The sequence below is a fragment of the Condylura cristata genome, unplaced genomic scaffold, assembly GCF_000260355.1.
Source record: "Condylura cristata isolate star-nosed mole 26May11 unplaced genomic scaffold, ConCri1.0 scaffold00025, whole genome shotgun sequence".
In the NCBI taxonomy this organism is placed as follows: Eukaryota; Metazoa; Chordata; class Mammalia; order Eulipotyphla; family Talpidae; genus Condylura; species Condylura cristata.
In genome coordinates, this window is record NW_004567126.1 from 1,786,833 (window position 1) to 1,800,679 (window position 13,847).

Genomic DNA, 13,847 nt, shown 5'->3' on the forward strand with positions numbered 1-13,847 from the left:
ATTGTCATCTCAGATCCATGCCTACTATGCTTAACCATGTCACTAAAGCTTCTGTTGTCAGTAACCAGGAATAGACATGTACTCTTCAGCAAAGGCACTGAAGCTGAGCAAGCAGAAAAGTCCGGGATTCTTAGTAAGCATGAAAGTGCAACATTCACATGAGAAAAGCTGGTGTTAAAACAGAAAGAAAGGCAGAAAGAAATGAAATCATACCTATTATAGAGAAAGGCTAGAAGTTAAATAGAAAAACACAGGGGTTGTTTTATCCCCTGGTGAGACTCCTATTTCTAAGGAAATAAGCATGTGGAATCCATAGAAGAGTTCAGTAGGACACCTGCACCCCCATGTTTATTGCTGCTCTATTTACAATAGGGAAGATGTGGAATCAACCCAAATGCCCAAAAATAGAAGACTGGATTAAAAAGGTGTGGTACATATACACAATGGAATATTACTCAGCAATCAAAAAAGATAAACTCATGCCTTTTGCAGCAACATGGATGGAGCTGGAAGGGATCATGCTCTGTGTAATAAGCCAGAAAGAAAAAGAAAAATATTGGATGGTTTCACTTACTGTATGGAATCGGGGGGGGGGGAGGACGTTGGGGGGGAGAAGAGAGAGACAACAAATATAGTAGAGTAAAAATGAAAACAATGAATAACTATAAACCAGAGACACTTTATGGGGGTGAAAGGGGGAATGGGATCAGAACTGGAGTGGAAAGAATGCACTGGACTGTGGTGATGGTACATGGGTGAAGTTGTGGTGGGAAGCCCATGGGGATTACAACTGAGATTTTAAAAAAAAAATGCACAAATGAAGAATGATGTAAAAAAATAAAATATATAATTTTTAAAAATTAAATTAAGTTAAAAAAAAAAGCGGTCAGTAAGTGTCTTGACTTTCAAAAAGAGGGGTCATTCTCCAGCCGGGCACTTCCAGCACTGTCAACAGACACGGAGACACTCAGATGGTCACTTACCGAGTGCCAACATTGTAATTCCAGGAATAAGTTTTTATTCTTAGAAGTAAAGCATAGGCAGCTACTAGGGTCTATAGTCAGTTTTTCGTTGCATAAGGCTCACAAATGTTAATTGATACAGATAACAGTAGCTGATCTTCATCGATGTTAACATAAGTTAAATGAAGACAAAGCCTAAATAGACTATGAGCTGAGATTTCTGTTATTTCATAAATTATGGTTTGGTTTTATTTTTATGTTCCTAGTAACTGTTATCCCATGAAGGGAGCCCACATGTGTGACCTAAGTAAATTATACAGTAGAAAAGTAGCTCCACTGCTGAAAGTAAGCACATTTGCACTCCCATGGCTTTGCATGGTGGAGCCATGGACTATGGGATCATGGGGGAGAGTAAGCAATGCCAGCTTTATCAATATCTTGCAGTATAGTCTGACACAAATCACTTCGTCTTTGTTTTCTTATCTGTAAAACTAAGGAGTTGAGCAGATTAAGGCAGGCAACTAGGTTTCATGGTATGCTGGTTCATTTTATTTGTCCATTTGGCATCCAGATATTTGACAAATTATTGGTCACATTGTTCTAGATATTTGTGTGAAGGTATTTTTAAATATTAGCATTTAAACCATTAAGACATTGTGAGAACAGCAGATTCTCCTCCATAATGTGGGTGGGCCTCATCAAATCAGTTGAAGACCTTAACATAAAAAAGATCTATTGGTTCTTCTCCAGGAAACCCTGGTTTACACATATAATAGATGCTAAAACTAAAAAAAAATTAAATTATACCGTATTGAAGTTAAATTAATGTTAAAGTTACAAAAATGTTCATTTATAGATTTAAATGAGATAGATAGTTCCCTAATATTTTTTTCCCCACTGAGGTAACTAAAAACCAAATTAGTCATCAAAAAGGGAGATTGATAAGTTTGAAAAATTTGTCCAGTTGGCATTCAGAAATTGTGTCGGTTGTGACAAACACACCTTAAGAATCACTTTAAGGTGAACTTAAGGTAAATCATGACTTTATAGCCATTGTATAGTCACCTCTGCGAACAGAAAATTGCCAAAGATGATGGGAAGCATTTAGGCTATATAAGATTCAATTTAGCAAACGACAGAGAGTCTGCAGCTGGTCTTTAAGAAGCAAATGGTCACTTGTGAACTCCCTGTAGAGATAGCCACCTGGCACACGGGATTAAGGGCCTCGAGGTAATGAATCCTGCCAACCACGTAAGTGAGCTCAGAAGAGAAATCTGCCTTCAGCACACCTCCAGACGAGAATGGCTGATACCATGATTTAAACTTGTGAGCTCCTGTGTTGTGCCAGACCCTCCACCCCACAGAAGCTGGGAAAGAATGTGTTTTATAGTCATTTACTAAACTTTAGCGATTTCTCTTTTTTCCTTTTTTTTTTTTTAAGATTTTTTATTTATTTGTGCATACACAACTGGGGTACAGGCCAGTGGCTCAGGGGCGGTGAGAGGCTTCACCAGAGACAGAATGGGGAACAGAACAGGCAGATCAACGAAGTACACTGCTTAGGGGAGCAGCGGGCGGTCAGGAGAGGTCTGCCGCTCCATGTGGTGACCTCCGGGGCAGGAGGGAATCGAACTCATGCGGAAGTGGCTTTAGATTCTCCGTGCTGTGCTTTAATCCGCTGCGCCACCAGGGAGGGCCTCTTTTTTCCTTTTTATTTAAATTTTTACATTTTATATCATTCTTCATTTTGTGCATTTTTTCTCATCTCGGTTGTAATCCCTGTGGACTTTGTACCACCAGCTCACCCATGTGCCATCACCATAGTCCGGTGTGCTCTTCCTGCCCCAGTTTTGCCTCTGTTCCCCTCTACCGCCCCATAGAATATCTCTGGTTTATAGGTTTATAGTTGTTCATATAGTTGTTTTTAATTTTTTACTTTATTACAATTGTTTTTTTTTCCTGATCCCTTACACTCCTGCTATGAGTGAAACCATCTCGTATTTTTCTTTTTCTTTCTGTTTTAAAATTACTTCCCCTTATTTTAATCATTCTCAAAAGTAGAGCCTCACTTCACGCTTTTGAAGCTGAAGGAAACCAGGCAGCCCCTCTCCTTTATCCCAATACCACATACAGGATTATGTCATTAGGTTTCTTCAAGTAGATGCTCTCTAGATTTAAAGTACTGGATAAAAGACATGAGGACTCAGGCACAGTAATAATTATGGAGAGTTATATGTATCTTGAGATCTTCTCTGTTACTATGTTTTGACCACATTCTGTTTGTTAGAAGTCATTACATCCAACTACAATAACAGAGAGGTGTTTCCACCAGGGCATGAACACCAGAAAACAGGGTACCCCTGACACTTTGTGGCCAACCTAGAGATTGCCTGCCATGCATGGTGCAGAAGCTGGCCCTCAGCACTGGTGTCTGATGCTGGTGGGCTGGGTGTTGAGTAGATCAGCCTTGCTAAGTGAAAGTCTCCCTGATGGCTCATGCAGTGCCATGTATGACCTTACAGTCACAGCCTGCATGGGCCCATCTTTCAGAAACTGGCGATGTTGCTTGGCTAAGTTATTTAGTCATTTCATTTAGTTTAGTATTTTGTCCATGGCAAATGTTGCCTGGTGAACACTATCATAGGATTCAGAAATCCTCACCTTTTGTACCCTCTTTAACCTATTCATCCAAATGACTGTCCCTTGTCTCTAACTCATAGCCTTTTGCCTTCTACCACCCAACAAAGCTACTTGCAAATTGCCTGTTAGTTCCCATAAAGCATAATCATCAACGGCATTTTTGGGTTATAGCAGTACATTAATTACCTCATACCTACTTCCCTGAGCTTTTTATTCCCTCCCTCAACCATTCACAGACTTGTTACAGCATTTCAACTTCTCTTCAATTGAGCCACTGTGGTTTTCATGCTCTTGGACCCATCTGAATTGTAAGTTTGCCTAATTTCCTGCTGTCTTGACAGTCCAGGTCTTAAATCTTTTGCCTCAGGAGAGTTCTGCCAAGTCAGTATCTCTCATAATCAATTCCATAGATCAACACATGGTTGAGTAACTTCATAATCCCATTTTAGATTGCCCCCTGCAGGAAATTTCTGTAATTGCTTTGAGATATATTCCCTTCTCTTCCTTATCAACTCCAGCACATGACAAATTGGTTTATTCTGCAATTTAACCTTGATGGATCCAGTGTCCAGGATGACAGATGGAAAACAAGTCCTAAGTGGACAAATGTTACTCTTCAGGAGAAATGCATGTACAATGTCTTTCAACACAAGAAATCACAAGCTTTTATTAAGATAGACCATTTTTGCAGACTGAGATTTCTGGGGTATCAAAATTTAGGGGACATCTTCCCTGATATCTCCTCCTCATGTTTTTTTAAAGATTTATTTATTATGCATACAGAACTGAGGTACAGGCCAGATGTGCAAGGGCGGTGAGAGGATTCACGAGAAACAGAGTGGGGAGCAGAATAGGCAGAGTGAAGAAGTACACTGCTGAGGCAAGCAGCGGGTGGGTCAGGAGAGGTCTGCCACCATGTGGATCACCTCCGGGGTAGGGATCGAACTCATGCTGAAGTGGCTTTAGCTTTTTAGTGCTGGGCTTTAACCTGCTGTGCCACCAGGGAGGTCCTCCTTCTCATGTTTTAAGTGTCTAGACAGTTGGGACCCTAAATTTGACACAATAGATCTGTCTTTATTGGGAATCTTTGATATCCTGTCACTCAGACAATTGGACCCTCAAAGTGGTTATCTTTCCTAAACCTCCTGCGGCAGGAAATACATGTTTCTTTATATACAATTCAGTAAGTCCTCTAATTAGCACCCCTAATTTTGATTACCTGTTCATTTTTCTTTCTAAACGTAATAGCAATCCTATTCACTCATTCTTGTAGTTTCTATGTCACAAACACTTGACACACTAGTAGGGCTTCCCCTCCCTCACATTATACTCCCAGTGAAAGTCTGTGTTTTCTCTCCGACCAATGATGATGGGGTCCTCATTACCAAGGACACAGCCAGAGATCCAGTTCCAAAACCTACCATATCAATACTGTTTCTGGTTCCAACTGTTGCAAGTTGGGATTTCAAAATCTAAGTTTGAAGCTGAATTCTGGGTGAAAAATAGTTTATTCATAATTCATACAGATGAATGGAAGGTGGGAAGAAGAATAGGGAAAAAGGGAAGTCAGGTGGCAAGAACAGAAGGGTGGCTAAAGAGTATTGTACCGACTTGTTCTGTTTTGGATTGCCTTGGCCAAGCCGTTTTCCCTGCCTTAATCAAGTCAATGAGTTTTCCCAACGAGAGGGTGAACTTGGCTAACTACTCCGGTGACCCTGAAGGAGCTGGCATTTTAAGAGTCGTCCATGAATTGCACTCCGCAGCAGTTATAAAGAGCAGTGATTTGAGGGTAGTCTCCATGTCTACCACATGGTGGCAGTAGAGGACGAGTTGGGCTCAGCTCAGAGGGAAGCTCTTCTACCAAAACAAGTCAGGATATTGCTCCTTGAAGTCGGCAAAATTTGGGGAACATGTATAGAATTGGATTGGAAAATGTGAAGCTGCTAGGCCAAGCAAGTACAAAAACTCCCAGTTTTGTTTTAGTGATAGGAGCATAATTACCAGATTATGGATTCATCTATATAGGCTGAAGAAGCTAGGAGGAACTTTCTTTTTTCTCAACTAATTGATAGAAATATGAACTCAAAGGTGGTCCAGCTACATTCTGGCTTCTACAGTGTAAACACAGTATTTCTTCCAATTAAGGACTTCAGAAGGCAGAAATCCTAGTAGATTGTAGCACAGGAATTAGATGCTCATTTCCTAGTCTTACATATATCCTACTAAAGGATGCAGATAGCACAAGAGGGACACGCCAACATTTTCAAAGGTGGTTCTCTGTCTACCATGGCGAAGTGGTAAGAAGATAATTCAGAAGTGACAAAAGCAAGTAACAACACTTCACCAGAGAGCCCTGTAACTCAAAGCGGTCGATCAGAAAACCCTGCTACCTTCTATAGAAATTATGCTATTCTGATTACTAATTGTTATTTGAACTTGAGTTCATTATGCATAGAAATTACAACCCCAGCGATGTTCAACTTTAGTTGGATTTAAAATAAACTCTCTATTAGGGACAAGGATCTGACTTAAACATCCAATGTAGAGAGTCCTGGAACATCACCATATTCCCGGATCTGTGTCAGCTCAGGGACAAGGACCTTGTGGATGCAGTTTTGCCTGTGGGACCACCAACACCACAGGTAGGCACAGGTATCCGTGGGCATGTCATCATTACCATGATGACATTGCATCAAAGGCAATAAGTATCTTGAAGATCAAGTGCTGTTTTCCAATCTATGCAAACTCAGTACTAAGAGAGTTAAGTCATAGCTTCACATCACAAGTAGTATCACAAACTGATAACTCATTTTCTTGAATGTTACCCATGAAAACTGCTTACATATTGTAGGTTAACAGTGCATTGGAGAAAGGGAGATGATAGTCCTTCTGTCTCTTGCCTTTAATCACGCGTCCTTCTCTGCTAGAATAGAGACATCTCAAGACATTGGCTTTCCCAAAATGGCCCAAATTCCATTGGTCTCTACATCCCAGTTTTGGGGAAGTTAGGTGCTCTGATTTTGGGGGGAATCTGAAGACCCAGATTCCTATCCACATCCATAGGAAGCAATGATGGAGATTTGATAAAGCAAACAGCAATTAAGCTTCAACACAGATTAGCTTTCATAAGATGCTAAGAAAAGGCGACCACATTTCCTCAGCATCTACTATTTGAGCAAATTAAATGTGTGCTCTCTACTCCTCCTGGATGCAGGTGCATGGTAGGATAATATTGACAGAATATTATATAACTTTGTCCAACCAGGGTAATCAGCTGAGAGTGACAGCGCCGTGAAAGACAGGTCTTAGATTCTTGTTTAAAGCAATTAAAATGACTTTGCATAAGCTAAAGTATGTGTTTATTTTAAAATGGCATCCAAGAGCTCTGAATAAAGGGAAACCATGAATGAATCATATGACTGGAATTCCTGCTGTACAGCTTTGAGCTGAAAATGGAAAATCTACGATTTGTGCATACACATGTTCTCAAGGGCTAGACACTGGCTATTGATCTATCAAAGAAGATGAATGATTGCAAGGCAATGCCTTACACCTTTCCGTGGCCTGACTGATACAGGATGGGCTCTCCAGTAAGATGCTCAGACCTTAATGTGAATATGTCATTACGATTCCACCCCAACTCATGGGACAAGCCCTCTAGCAGCTAATAAGACATATCAAATTTAGACCAATATTAGAACTAACCATGGTAGCACCACGGTGAACTCATCAATTCAGGCTCTTTCTATAGTGCTCTACAGTAGAGTTGCATTTCTGTCACCAAAACAAGTTCCTAGGGAAAAACATGAGGATAAGAAGGAACACAAGACAAGCTGACGTAGGAAAGGAAAGGAAAACAACTATTCGCCAATCCGTGATGGTGCGGGAATCCTAGACCAATTGTTCACTGCAGCGCCACTAGGGAGAGCACCAGTCAACTGTGACTGAAGACAAGAAAGGTTTGTGCTCCTTGTGTCTGGTCTGATGTGGGGAAGAAGAGAAAGACTGGATAAAGCTAGGGGAGTGGCAGTACAAGAACAAAGGTGACAGCTTCATACCATCGGGCTATCCCTTGATGAAGCTGGTAAGAACAATCTGATTTTTAACAAAACCCATTATACCTCTAATATCAGTAATAAAACAGAGAAGCTCCATTTAAAGACGCACAATACAATCTTCCATTTGAACCTGATTCCTCAGAAAAAATTATCTATAAGAACAATGAGAATATGTGGGCCCTCCCTCATGGTGCAACGGGTTTAAGTGCAGCATTTTGAAGCTCTCAGCAGCCACTGCAGCCTGAGTTCAATCCCCCGCCAGGGAGGTACCCACATGGTACAGTGGACCTCTCCTATTTCAGTACATCTGCCTGTTCTGCTTCCCACTCTGTCTCTGGTGGATCCTCTCTCACACACACCCCATCTCTGTCCCATTCCCCAGTTTTTTGTATGCATAAGTAAAAAGTAAGTCTTATTTTAAAAATGAGACTACAGAAAAAAAAATTGTTAGAGTCAACCATTGAAGACCTCTAAAAGTTAACCAAAGACTTGCAACAACCTGAGGAAAAACAGTTGAATCTTGGTAAAAACAGTGAATTTTGTAGCTTTTTAACTTGATCTATCCCTATCTCCTCTCCCCAGATCAACCACAGCTTTTGAAACAGTAGTTTACAATTTTAGACAAAATAAGCAGTCTGAAATATACTGGAGAGAATAAGAAGTCCTTCAAAGTATTGTTAGTATTTTATCTGCCTGTGGGTTCCCTAGAGGAGCCCACTCGCCAGGTTCTCTTTATCTGGCCTTCCTCTGAGTTCTTCCATGCTGAGTAACTTACCCACCCTGGGGTTGTTTACTGAAAGTCCAGCAATTGCATAACTCTGCAGCTGCCTAAGGCAATGGGTAAGTCAGGACAAACAATGGAAAAACTGGTGGATAAGGTGTCTACCCATAGGGAACTTGACAAATTATACACTCTTCAGTTTGAAATTTTATAATTTTCTTAGGATTCATTTATTTAACATTCCTAGGAATACAGACCATTTCCATGTGGAAAGTTCTGTGCACTTATAAGGCTATGCACCCACTCAGGAAGACCCTAAATTCTTACCTCTGGCTGACCTTGAGGTTCTGCGCAAGGAGAAAAACTAAGGCAGAGGTCGTTCAATTACCTGGCTGAGTGTTGAAGGCATGCCCCCAAAACACACACAGACCCACTCAGGAGAGTGACTTACTGATTTACCTCTATCCAATCATTATTTGATTACCAAACTAACCCAGCAGATACTTCACGGGCCACACAACACATTAAAAGAAAAAACTGTAATTGAACTAATTAGAAAATTAGTTCTGAAAACTTATTAAATAAATAACCACAAAAGAAACAAAAACAAATTCTGGGGAACATAAAGAATTTGAATTCCAGTTACTAAATTATATTATGTAAAATTGCTATTTTTTAAAGATTTATTTTTTAAATTTATACATAAAAGAACTCAGGTACAGGCCAGAAGTACAGGGGGTGAGAGGATTCACCAGAGACAGATTGGAGAGCAGAACAGTCAGAGCTACTGAAATACACTGCTGAGGGGAGCAGGAGGCAGACAAGAGAGGCCTGCTGCACCATGAAGGTCAGCTGCCTAGCTGGGAATCAAATTCAGGCCACAGTGGCTGGTGTTAGCTTGATAGCTCTGAGACTAACCCCTGCACCACTAGGAAGGACCTATAAAATTCCAATTTTTAACAACAAAATTGTAAGATATGCAAAGAAACAAAAAATATGACAACACACAGGGCCAAGAAACTACAGAAACTGTACCTGAGAAAGTCCAGATATTGGAATTAGATGAAGACTTTGAATCAGCTGTTTAAGTATATTCAAAGAGCTAAAGGAAACCAGCTCTCAAGATGTGCAGGAAAGCATGAAAATAATGCACATCAAATAAAGAATACTGATTGTAGAGAGATTTTTTTTTAAGATTTATTTATTTGTGCATACAGAACTGGGGTACAGGCCAGAGGCTCAGGGGCGGTGACGGAGACAGAGTGGGGAGCAGAACAGGCAGATCGATGAAGTACACTGCTGAGGGGAGCAGCGGGCGGGTCAGGAGAGGTCTGCCACGCCATGTGGCCACCTCCGGGGCAGGCGGCAATCAAACTCATGCGGAAGTGGCTTTAGCTTCTCTGTGCTGTGCTTTAAAACCCGCTGCGCCACCAGGGAGGGCCGAGAGAGATTTTTTTAAAAGAAGCAAATATGAATTCTGGAGTTGAAAGGACAACTGAAGTGATGTAACTTTAGGTGACCAATCACAGATAAGAGCATCATAAGAAAGAATCTGAAAACTTGAATATTGTGATTATATAGTCTGAGGACAGAAAGAAAAATAAAGAAAAACAAACAGATCTTTAAAGGTCTGGAGGTCACCAACAGCTGTAACCAGTGTATGTATAAGAAAGTTAGAAAGAGAAAGGAGTGGAAAAAACATTGGAAGAAATAATAATCAAAAACACCCCATATTTGATGAAAGTCATTAATCTACTTATCCAAGTAGTTAGTATAAGTAATTCCAAATAAGATACATGAAAAATAGTATGGAAATATTCTAAAGTTGGTTTTGCCAATGGGTGCACAACTCTGGACATAATGAACACCATTATGACCTCTAAATGTGAGGATGATGTAGTATGTGAAACATATCTCAATACAACAGTCTTAAAAAGGAGACAGTGGGGCCCTCCCTGGTGGCTGAGCAGGTTAACGCACAGCACTGAGAAGCTAAAGCCACTTCCGCATGAGTTCAATCCTCACCACGGAGGTGAGCCACATGGTGTGGCAGACTTCTCCTGACCCACCTGCTGCTCTCCTCCACAGTATACTTTGTTGATCTGCCTGTTCTGCTCCCCACTCTGTCTCTGGTGAATCCTCTCACTGCCCCTGCACCTCTGGCCTGTACCCCAGCTCTGTATGCATAAATAAATAAATCTTAAAAAAAAAAAAAGAGAGTGAGGGACTGATACATGCTACAAAATAGATGAAATTTGAAAACACTATACTGAAGGAGGAAAGCCACACACACGTCACATTGTGTGAGTCCATTTGTAGGACATGTTCATAAGTAGGCAGACATGTTTATGAAGTCAGAAAGTGGATTTTATGTTTGTAGGTGGGTGTAGGGAGGAGGCAAAAGACAAGTGACTGCTAACAAGAGAGGAGGACTCAGGTGAGGACTACAAAAATGTTCTGCAATTACGTAATCTTGTACCTATAGTTACATAATCTTGTACCTGTACTAAAAATTAATGAACAATATGCTTTCAAAGGGAGACTTTTATAGATTATAAATTGTATCTCTTTTATTGTTTTCATCTTGCAAACTTTTGTAAGGATCTTGATCCATGCTAGAATTTAGATCTTGTTGAAAGAGCCATGCCCGTGTATTGCATAGTCCTCAAAAGTAGTGATGGGGCCTTCCCTCGTGGTGCAGCGGGTTAAAGCACAGCACTAAGAAGCTAAAGCCACTTCCGCATGAGTTCGATCCATGCCCTGGAGGTGACCACATGGCGTGGCAGACCTCTCCTGACCCGCCCACTGCTCCCCTCAGCAGTGCACTTTGTTGATCTGCCTGTCCTGTTCCCCACTCTGTCCCTGATGAATCCTCTCACTGCCCCTGCACCTCTGGCCAATACCCCAGTTCTATATGTATAAATAAATAAAACTTCAAAAAAAATTAAAAAGTAGTGATCTGCTCCTCCAGCCTCTCTGTTGTCTTTTCCAACTTTATCATCTTCAGCCACACACTGAATGTGAAGTTCCTTAGTTCCATAACCACTAGCCCAAGTTTAGAAGAGCCACTAACTACACCAAATACTTGAATACTTCTCATGCACGCAGACATAGTGTCCTATGTCTGTCTCACCATGTCACACTGCATTCCTAGTAAGATGGAAGGCTCGGCAATAATGCAGGTCTTTGACTTTTTTGGTTTCACACTGTGCAAGGCATTTTCATTTTAACCTCTGCTTCTTCACTTTCCCCCTCCTCATCAGATCCAGAGTGAGCAGGTTCATCATCATCTTCCACATTAGCAGGGTCATGTCTGCCTAATGCTTTCTTCGGTCCTTTTTTTTTTTTTTAAGTTTTATTTATTCATACAGAACTGGGGTACTGGCCAGAGCTGCAGGGTGGTGAGAGGATTCACCAGAGACAGAGTGGGGAGCAGAACAGGCAGATCAATGAAGTAGACTGCTGAGGGAAGCAGTGGGTGAGACAGGAGAGGTCTGCCACCCCATGTGGGTCCGCTCTGGGGCCGTGATGGAACTCATGCTGAAGTGGATTCAGTTTCTCAGTGCTGTGCTTTAGCCTGCTGCGCCAGCAGAGAGAGCCCCAGCCCTTTCCTTTTTGAAAGACTTAATGTGGTTATACCAGCATAGGGCATGATACAAGTTGGCTGAAAACAGCTTCTAGTACAGCACATGCCTCCGATGTAGCTGTTGTCCACCAAGACATCTGAGCACCTGGAAGACTATAGGTCTTGTCTTTTCAAGAGTCCAAAACTCAGTTGTTGGCTGATACTGGAGATGGTAAGGAGAAAGGAAGGAGGAATGAAGGCAGAAAGCACCTAGCACTGAGGAAAAAAGACTATATCTCAATGCTTTAAAAGTGATCTCTCTCCAAAAAGCATTCTGTGCTGGAAGGAGGTGAAACTATGGTTAAACTTACATATGGTGGTGAGCATGCTTGCTTGTGCTGGGAGTTTGTTAACCAGGCATGTTTAAAACAATGCTCGCTGGGCTGGAAGAGATCGTACTTAGTGAAATAAGCCAGAAAGAAAAGGAAAAATACCGAATGAGCAGGAGTATAATGGACCAGGCGAGAAAATAATAATAATAATAATGAACAATTATATTCCAGAGACATTTTATGGGGGCTGAGTGGGGAATGAGATCAAAAACAGTGGGAGGAGGGAAATGCACTGGATTTTGGTGATGGCACATGGGTGATCTGGTGATGGGCAGCCCCAGGGGATTACAACTGAGATGGAAAAATGCGCAAAATGATGGAAAAATAAACTATTGAAAAGAAAAAAAGAAAAGAAAAACAATGTTCACTGGAGTTATTGCTTTGGAAAATGTCCTTTTCTTTCTGTTCTACAAATGGCCAAAGTTTCAGGAAAAAGAAAAAGTGGCAACATATAATTTAAAAGACATGACCAAGTAAGTGTCAGAGAGGCTAGGATGGTTATCTTACAGCTGGACCAGACAACTCTGTGTTTATTTCTGGGAATTCCTGGGATTCTGGCACTGACCCAGCCAAGATAAGGGACACTAATGATTTATAACGTGCTGTTTAAAGGCAAACTCTCCTGGTGTCAGCCAGGACAAGTTTGTTTATTGATGGTTTTTACCCCTGTGGCCAGTTGGATAACCTGGCTTGGCTATCTGACTAAGAGATATATTTAAAAGACCCCACTGGAACGTTTAAGTACCTTTCTCAAAATAGACATCTGTCATCACACAATTCTCCACAAGTCAGTCTGGAGACTAGTACATCTGTGTGCAGATGAGGACACTGGGAACTGCACTGGGGAGATCTTGGTCTCCAGATGTTGGCCTGCACCATCTCCTGCCTTCCGTGTCCTTATCCTTACTCATGTTGTGCGAGGCTTTGTTTGTCCTTCTACTATCCAGTCTAATGTATCCTTTCCACTAGTAACATGTTCCATATTACCAAACTGTTTTACAAAAGGTGAAAGAGGACCAGTTCCAGAAATTCTATCCCCCTTGGTTCTTAAAACCTGTGAACAGGCCCTCCCTGATGGCGCAGTGGGTTAAAGCGCAGCACTAAGAAGCTAAAGCCAGTTCGTATGAGTTCGATTCCTGCCTGCCCCGGAGGTGACCACATGGCAGACCTCTCCTGACCTGCCGCTGCTCCCCTCAGCAGTGTACTTCGTAGATCTGCCTGTTCTGCTCCCCACTCTGTCTCTGTGAATCCTCTCACCCTCTGCATCTCTGGACTGTACCCCAGTTCTGTATGAATTAATAAATAAATCTTTAAAAAAAAAAACAACCTGTGAACAAAACAAGTAGAGGGTAGTCACATCATGGGGCAGCCCAAACAAGCCAAACAGGGATTCCTGAAAAAGAAGCCAATGGAAAGGTTGCCCTTCTCAAACCAGGAAACACTAACCTTGTTGTCCAGAATTGGTGCATTCCACAGACAAGGTACAAGAGCCATATTTGTGGAAGAGAT